This window comes from Camellia sinensis, chromosome 7 (assembly GCF_055761805.1).
Source record: "Camellia sinensis isolate YWXY chromosome 7, ASM5576180v1, whole genome shotgun sequence".
Taxonomy (NCBI): Eukaryota; Viridiplantae; Streptophyta; class Magnoliopsida; order Ericales; family Theaceae; genus Camellia; species Camellia sinensis.
This window is the reverse complement of record NC_138967.1, coordinates 200,694,941-200,702,316: the sequence shown is the minus strand read 5'-3', so window position 1 is coordinate 200,702,316 and position 7,376 is coordinate 200,694,941. Positions and strand designations below refer to the sequence as shown.

At 38.4% G+C, this 7,376-nt stretch overlaps 1 pseudogene across 1 annotated transcript; it reads left to right on the top strand.

The window, feature by feature from the left end:
* Window positions 1-3,720: 3,720 nt before the first annotated feature.
* On the top strand, window positions 3,721-6,566 carry LOC114255866 (sister chromatid cohesion protein SCC2-like; annotated as a pseudogene). Its single transcript, XR_014336860.1, has 7 exons — window positions 3,721-3,728; window positions 4,052-4,180; window positions 4,259-4,549; window positions 4,627-4,990; window positions 5,124-5,186; window positions 5,295-5,420; window positions 5,974-6,566. The product of XR_014336860.1 is annotated as a sister chromatid cohesion protein SCC2-like (transcript).
* The last annotated feature ends 810 nt before the right edge of the window (window positions 6,567-7,376 follow it).

The following is a 7,376-nucleotide window of genomic DNA, read 5'->3' as shown; positions in this document are numbered from 1 at the left end:
TGTTTTCCTTCTTGACTTCCTGTCCATATACTGAATTGATTTGTTGTACAGATGCAAGCGTTGCAAAATATCTACGAGTATCTTCTTGATGCAGAAAGTCAAATGGCAACTGATAATACCAGTAATAATGCGGTTAATTATTCCGTAGATGGTGACCATAGTGTTCCTGTTGCTGCAGGTGCCGGTGATACTAATATCTGTGGGGGAATAGTTCAATTGTATTGGGATAACATCCTAGGAAGATGTTTAGATGTGAATGAACAAGTTCGCCAATCTGCTGTGAAGTTAAAATCTTGTCTGTGTTCTTATCCTTGGTTGTTTGTCTAAATTTTTTTGATTCAAATAAGTGAACTGGTCTGCCCAAACAAGCCAATCAGTATACAGAAATATTAATTATTTACTGAAACATGAGAAGGAAGTCTCAGACTAATATTTTTTTATTTTTTATTGTGGATTTATTGGTCATTTGGTTAGTTCGAAAACATGAAAACAAGGACGTTAAAAGTCTAAAAGCTAGAGGCATTGATTTTTCCATTATTTTAATTATAAATTCTGGGCTAGAATTCATAAATGGAATTTCTCATGTTGTGAAATTCATGATCTTACTATTATCAGTATCCACTGTAACGTAACTTCCAAACTTGAAAATTCTGAATATAAACTCAATGAACTGGATTTGATAGCTGAAACCAGGCCTCTGGACGAGGAGGAACTGAAGTTGAGAAGGGAGACCAGAAATGATATGTGGAGGCTGAGCAGGAAGTTGCAATGGGAATGGCTTCAAAAATCAAGGCTTGACTGGAATCTAAAAGAAGATAGAAATACAAGATACTTCCATGTTTCGGCTACCAACAGACAAAATAGGAATTCACTCAACTCTATCACAAAAGGAAACTTGGTTCTTGACGAGCCAAGTCAAGTTAAGAATGAAGTTTGGGCCTATTTTTCAAAGCATTTCACAGAAGAATGGTTGATCAGACCAGTGCTTGTTGGGGACTTTAAAAGTGCAAGGCACAGTGACTCATTCCGTAGGCTTGAAGAGGAATTTACTGAAGTGGAGGTTTGGGCAGCGGTTAGAGATTGCAATGGGAATAAAGCTCCAGGGCCAGATGGCTTCAACCTGATGTTTTTCCAAAAATATTGGAAGGTGATTAAGGAGGAAGTGGTTAATTTTATGAAGGAATTTCATACCCATGGCAGACTAATCTGAGGTATGAATAGTACTTTCACCTCTCTCATTCCTAAGAAAGATAAAGCCATCAATTTGAATGAGTTTAGGCCTATTAGCTTGGTTGGGGCAATTTACGAACTTCTCTCAAAAGTCCTTGCTTCCAGACTTAAAAGAGTCTTGCCTATAATTATAGGAGATACTCAATCAGCTTTCTTGGGTGAAAGGAATATACTTGATGGTATTCTAATTGCAAATGAGGTGGTGATAGTTGGTCAAAATCTAAGAAAAAAGGGCTGATGTTTAAGCTAGATTTCAAAAAGGCTTTTGATTTCATTAATTGGAACTTTCTTTTCTCAATGCTAGCAAATTTTGACTTTGGTGCTAAGTAGTCTTCTTGGATAAAAGAATGTGTCTCTACTGCAAGACTCTCAGTCCTTGTTAATGGTTCACCTACCATGGAGTTTAGTCCTCAAAAAGGCCTTAGGCAAGGTGATCCACTATCACCTTTCCTATCTATTTTGGTTGCAGAAGCACTGAATATACTCCTGCAGAGAGCTAGAGAACTAAATTTGTTACAAGGGGCTATCATTGGATCCATTCGTGTTGTGATCTCTCACATTCAATTTGCAGATGACTCTTTATTATTCCGTGAAGCTGAAATATCAGAAGTACTTTGTTTGAAGCAGATTCTTAGATGCTTTGAAATAGCTTTAGGGCTAAAAATCAACTATCATAAAAGTGTGCTCTGTGGGATTGGCCTTTCAGATCCAGATCTTCATGAGTTTGCCCTCCTCCTTAATTGCAAGACACAGAGATTGCCATCAAACTATTTAGGCCTGCCGTTGGGTGCATGTCCTAGGAGAAAGAAGACTTGGAAACCTATTATTGATAAATTCAAAATGAGACTTGCCGGGTGGAAAAGGAGATTCCTATCTTTTGCAGGAAGATTAACATTTGTGAAGGCAGTGCTATCTAGTCTACCAGTGTATTTTATGTCTTCGTTCAAACTACCTAAAGGTATAGCTAACGAGTTAGACAAAATTCAAGCTTCATTCTTATGGGGGGCTTCGAATTGAAGAGGAAAATTCATCTGGTGAAATGGTTGGAAGCAACCAAAAGTATCAACCAAGGTGGGCTAGGTATAAGAAGAATTAGAGATGTGAATGTGTGCTTGCTTCTCAAGTGGTGGTGGAGATTTGCTTCGGAACATGACTCATTATCGAAGAGGGTTCTCTGCAGTAAATATAGATTTCTGGGAGGAAAATGGTTGCCTCATCTTAACTCAAGCAATATTCTATCTAGACTTTGGAGTGATATTATATCAGTAGTTGAGCAGAAGGTATCTTTATTCACATTTTATGTCTCCCACTTACAATTAAGAGTGAGCAATGGTTGCAGATTGAAATTCTGGCATGACAACTGGTGCGGAGTTACTTCTTTTAAACATGAATTCCCAAGGCTATTTCGGTTAGCTAATGATAAGGAGGGATCTGTTAGGGACCTTGTGGAGATCAGAGGAAATTCTTACCATTGGCCAGTCACCTTCAGGAGACCTCTATTTGATTGGGAAAAAGAGGAGCTACTAAGACTAAATGGAATGTTAAGTCGTGCACCTGCTCTTAATCTTCAGGTCAATGATTTGGCACTTTGGTCTGCTGCTAAACCAGGTCAGTCCCTTGTTTCTGTTTTCTATAAGCATACCAACCTTGCTTTTGGGGCTAATGCCATCTTCAGTAGATGGGTGTGGATTAATTATCTTCCTCCCAAAGTGAAATTCTTGGGCTGGCTTGCTTGGAGATATAAGGTTAAAACATTGGTTTTCCTACAACAACTTGGTATTTTGGACAGGGATTCTTCTACCCTGTGTACTTTCTGCAAGTCCCAGCAAGAATCAGTAGATCATGTGCTGATTTTCTGCCCCATGGTATGGAGAGTTTGGTCAGAGCTTCTGCAATGGTGGGGGGTAGTTTGGGTGGTCCCTAGGTCCATACAAGGGCTGTTCCAGTGGTGGGCTGGGCATAGCTGCAGAAATGAAGAAAGGAGGATTTGGAGTGCTATTCCTCTGGTGACTCTGTGGTCATTGTGGAAACATAGAAATGAATGTCTCTTCCAAGGCACACAACCACAGCTTTAGGATTTTCATGAACTCATCATCACCAGACTAGCCTTCTGGTATAAAGCTGCATCCAAAAGGTTTCAATTTTCAATTCCTGACTTCCTTTTCAACTTCCCTCAAATCAGATCAGATATTGCCTTGGTGGTAGGTCCCTGTAGTCTGATTGAATTTGGTGGTAGGTCCTTGAGTCCATTTGCAGTCAATGCTATTTGCATCTTAAGAAGTTCTTGTTAAATTTGGTGAAGCTCTGGTCCATGTCTTGCGATTAGTTCTGTTCTGGGTGATGTTCTTGGTGATGATTTGCTTGGCTTGTTCTGTCTTGCTCTGATCTGATCTGCTTGGCTCAATTCTGATCTGTTTTGCTCTGGTTTTGGTGCTGATCTTCTGGGCCCGTTCTAATCTGTTTTGCTCGGGCTTTGCTCTGATCTAGTGCATGTCTTGGTGATGATCTGCTTGGCCTGATCTGTCTAGCTCTGGCCTGATCTGCTTAGCTCTGGTCTTGGCTGCTAGTGTCTTGTGGATGTTTTTTGTTTTGGCCCTTCCATGCTCTGATCTGATCTGTCTTGGCTGCTCTCGAACTTATAGGGTTGTGCTGCCTCTTTGATTTTAACTGTAGTTTTATTTTGGCCCTTTTCCTCTAGTTTTGCTGGTTTTGTCTTCTTTGTTGGCTTCTCACCAACTAGGAGGTTGGAGCTTCGTTTTGCTCCAAGCTCCTCTTTATTAATGTATCTTTTCATACTCTGTATGAGTTTTCATCAATAAAGTCTTTCATTTTTGCTGTTCAAAAAAAAAGGTCTAGTTCATCCTATTACTTGTGTCCCATACCTTATTGCTCTTGAAACAGATCCTGAGGAGGCGAACTCAAAGCTGGCTCGTCATCTTCTGAATGAAAAGTATTTCCCTCTCTATGCTTCAAAATTTTGGGTATCTTGTTAATCTAATTATTCTAACTATTGAAAGCATCTTTCCAGGTATCCAGCATTTTTTGAAAGCCGTTTGGGAGATGGCCTTCAAATGTCCTTTATTTTCATTAGGTCCATGGGTGGAAGTTCTGAAAATTCAAACCCAAAAGTCCAACTCAAGGTACCTGATAGTATGAAAGGGAAATTCGATAATGGCTCTTTCAACTATGCAAGGCTTGGTGTTTCTTGAATCTACAAGCTGATCCGTGGGAATCGTGTTTCAAGGAACAAATTTATGTCGTCGGTAGTGCACAAATTCGATACTCCAAGCTGGAATCCTTCAGTCATCCCTTTTCTGATGTGAGTTATTTCTTTGGTGCCCATCCTAGAGTTGTGTGGTTCTACTACATATATTGACTTCAATTTGCTTTTCCCAGGTACTGTACTGAAATCCTTGCTTTACCCCCTTTCCCATTGCCTGATGAGCCGCTTTACTTGATTTATGCCATGAATCAAGTTATACAAGTTAGAGCCGGTACACTTGAAGCAAATATGAAAACCTTTTCGCATTCATTACAAGAAGATGCAAAGATAGTGCATGGTAATGGGATAACTCCACAGTGGCCATCTTTTCAACCTGTTTCCAGTCATACTATATCAATGGATCTTAATGGGACATTTAAGGAAGAGACAACTGATGAGCCTGTTTCTAATCATTCAATGTCTGTGGATTCAAATTTGCATTCTAGGAGTCCATGCAATTCACGTGGCATATCTGAAGATGATTTGTAGAAAATACAGGTAATTTTAAAGGTCTTGCTTTTTATGTCTTCTATGGATTCAAATTTGCATTCTCGGACTTAATGCAATTCACTTGGCATTCAAATTCGTGGTGTTTACACGGGCTGACTGTCTCTCGGCTATTGCGCTAAAGCTACTTCTGAAACTAAAGAGGCATCTACAAATTGTGTATGGTCTAAATGATACACGATGTCAGGTAAATCTTCTTTGGAGTGGTTTCTGTTGTCATGTATCATAGATTTGTTACTTTAGAGTGGCATATATGATCCTAATTTTCATGTAATATCTTACTGTCTTTAACCAGGAATTTTCTCCAAATGAACCCCTAAAATCGGGGGAGGCTCTCTCAAAGCAGAACATTCCCTTCAACACCAATGAAACACACATTGATCTGCCTATCAATCATCAAGAAGTGTTGCAAAGATATCAGGTAGTGTGTGAGCACTGACATTTTGAGTCACTGCAAAGCTTTCTTGCATAATGAAGAACATCTACCTTTTTACTTATCTAGTTCTCTTTGTGCATCTTTATTAGAAAGTATGATCAGTGTCTTTCTATGTGCTTGGTTGCAAATACTTTTTTTTTTTCTTCTCTTAATAGCATAGATATAAACCGTTATGAACATGCAAAGTAGCTTTATTGCATTTATAGATTTTCTACCTTGTCCATTGCTCAACTGGTTGAATAGTATACAGGGACAAGCTTCATTGTGCTTCACTTGATTGACATTTGACATATTTGGTTTGAAGCTAGCAGTGACCCTATTAGAAATTGCTAGGATTCATTCTAATGACTTAGCAAGTTTTATCTTTTCTTGTAATGGAGGAATTTTGATAGATACGCCTTGATAAAAAAAACCCAAAATCATAATATTAAAAAAAAAAAAAAAAACGCATTGTGTAAGAATCGATTGGCCTGTTTTGAGCTAGAACTCTTGTTCTGTCTTTACGATCCGAACTTTTTTTTTTTTTTTACTGTGCAAGAATTCAAGACTGCTTCGAAGGAAGACATTATTGACTATTCAACATACACAGTGAACATCAAGAGGAGACAGCCTCCTTCGAGGAGAGAGGGGAGGTCTGGGCGTGGTACAGGTAGGGATGATGAAGATTATGATAACGATGAAGATTGGGGAGGAAATGGAAGTGGGGCTCGGAGGCTAAATAACAGTGGGAGGAAAAGCAACAGTAGTAGAGGTAGGCAGTGGCCGTAGTTTGTAAATACATTTACAAGTAAATCTAACATCATGTATATTATGTAGGAAGGGGGGGAAGAAAAGAAAAAAAAGGAGGTTAGAATTGAGAATAGAAAAAAAAAAAAAAAAAGGAATAGAATATTGATGCAAAACCAGTGCTGCCATATATTTCAGAAGGTTGTGTGGCAGAGGAGCGATTTTTGTAATTGATTCCCTCATGTAAATTCTTTTTTTTTTTTCTTTTCTTTTTCTGGAAATCATGTAAGTTGGTTGGGTCAATGGTATTAATTATCCCATTTTTGTGTCCATTGTTTAATGTGTATATGCCATGTTGAGACAGAACTCATTGGTTCGTCATTGTTGTTGCAACTCGTTGTGTGGTTAGACATCTTAAATATGATTAGCATATGAGAGAATATGCATATAATTTAATAAACCAGCATGTTATATAGGTAAGATGTGCAGATATGGATGGAGCCAAAATGTGGGCTTACTGACGTTCTTTGCAAATGTGACATTACTTACTTTTATGCAATGATAATTCTTTAGTGAGTTCTAATATGGTTCATATGGTAGACTTTGAAATTCTCGTCATATGATTAGGAGACTTGTGTATCTTTTTATAATGACCCTGGTGAGTATAAAGAGTGAGGGATTTTACCATCACTTAACTCTCTCTGGCAAATTTAATAGAAATTGATAAATGTAATCCACAACCATTATGACTGTAACTGCATTCTCTCTCAAATCAACTTGTATAAAAAGAGAGTAGGTACAATTTAGAAGGCTATGGAGCAACATTGGTGTAGATATAACAATTATTTTTTTTATATAGAATTTCCAATAGAATTTATATATCTAGCCTACTATTAAGGTTGTGGCGAAGGAGAACTGCTGAGCTACAATTGCAATGAGTGACAAGTTGTACAGATGAGCTATAGAAGCAGTGCCAGAGAGAGTTATACCCCCAACCTCTCATATGTGAGGCCCGCCACTAGCTAGAAGCCCATTGGCGGTGTAGAGATTAAGAGTGGTGGTGAGATGAAAAGCTTTAGAGTCATGAACTCATGCCTATCATTCATTCTGGCTCAAAAACTACACAAGTATGATCAATTTACAACACATAACTTAAAACTCAATTTCATGGCACCCAGAGTCATTAATAGGGACATGGGCACACAAAAAGTTGAA